We start from the raw sequence: 1,365 nt of genomic DNA on the forward strand, positions 1-1,365 counted from the left end.
CACTCAGAGCGCTCTCCAAAAAATACCCTTTCTTTCCTCCTCTCTTCCTAAGACTTATTTTCCGAACACTGCCCTTTCCCCAGCCTTAGGGAGGCGCCCGGCCGCCCGGGACGTGCAAGGCGCGGCCGTAGTACGCGGTGTATTCTCGGCGTTGGCTCAGCTGTTCCGCCTGCGATGATTTAAGCACGCAGGACAAGTATGCGGTCTGTCAAACAGTGCTGCGCCAGAGGAACAGCAAAGAAAGGAACAGGATCTGAGCAGGAGCAGAAGAAAATGGTAGATGTTGGCAGTTAATTCACGCTGCGCTATTTACATCCGATTGCTCCGCGCACCCGTGCCAGGCTCAGAGGCTGAGTCTCCTCCCCGCGAGTCCCTCCCTCCGCACCAGCGCCCCTTCTGAGTTCCCAAAGCAGAGGGCTGGGGGCGGGTACAGGGGAAAGAGCCTGTCTCGAATCCCCGCCCACCGGCCCTTTATAGGCAAGGGTCTGCGCGGCGGAGGACCCCCGGGCTGCGCTTCTGGTGGCAGCTGCCGCCTCCTTGGTTCTCTGGGCCGCCGTCTTCTTCCCTCCTGCCTCGGGAAGGGGAGGGCACTCAGAGGCTTGGCGGGAAAAAGGACTTGGGGGGTGGAGGAATACTGCACATATAAAAGCCAGTTTTCTGGGCTTTATCTGACTCGCTGTAGTAATTCCAGCGAGAGGCAGAGGGAGCGGGCGGACCCGTCAGGGTTGCAGAGCGGAGAGAGCCGAGCGAGCCAGGCGAGCGGAGTCGCGCTCCGGGCGCCCAGGGCAGGGAGAGGATCCAGAGTGAAAGGAAGGCTTCGCCGCCGGCCCAGCCGCCCCCTGCCCACCCTTCCCGCCACCCTCTGCCGGCGATCCGCACGCCCCGCCGCATCCACGAAACTTTGCCCACTGCAGCAGGCGGGCACATTCCCCTGGAACTTACAACACCCCAGCGAGAACGCGACTCTTCGGACGCGGGGAAGCTCTTTAGCCCATTTGGGGAGACATCTCCCCGCCCCTGCTACGACCCGCTCCTCTGAAAGGCTCTCCTTGCACCTTTCTGGACGCTGGATTTCCTTCGGATAGTGGGAAACCCGGTAAGCACCCGGATTTATTTGCCTTTTATTTTTTTTTTCTACCGCTTATTGCCGCGATGAGTCGAATGCCCGAAACGGGGGCTTTTCTCCTATTCCTGCGCTATTGACACTTCTCAGTCTAGTTGGGGTGGGGTGGGGACGAAGCAGAACAGAATCGGGGTAGAGTGTGACTTGTCAAGACGGGAAGGTAGAAAACAGAGGGGAAATGGGGGTGCGTTTTTAAAACTGGGCTTTGGAGATTTTTGCCGATGAATATTGACGCAGAGCCG

At 59.3% G+C, this 1,365-nt stretch overlaps 1 protein-coding gene across 1 annotated transcript in view; it reads left to right on the forward strand.

Moving 5' to 3' along the window:
• The first annotated feature begins 489 nt into the window (after positions 1-489).
• MYC (MYC proto-oncogene, bHLH transcription factor) overlaps positions 490-1,365 on the forward strand; it is a 4,986-nt gene continuing 4,110 nt past the window's right edge. The window contains exon 1 of the mRNA XM_006919843.3: positions 490-1,096. The gene's annotated coding sequence lies outside the window, so the exon portion shown is untranslated. The remainder of the gene's footprint in view (positions 1,097-1,365) is intronic.

This window comes from Pteropus alecto, unplaced genomic scaffold (assembly GCF_000325575.1).
Source record: "Pteropus alecto unplaced genomic scaffold, ASM32557v1 scaffold238, whole genome shotgun sequence".
Taxonomy (NCBI): Eukaryota; Metazoa; Chordata; class Mammalia; order Chiroptera; family Pteropodidae; genus Pteropus; species Pteropus alecto.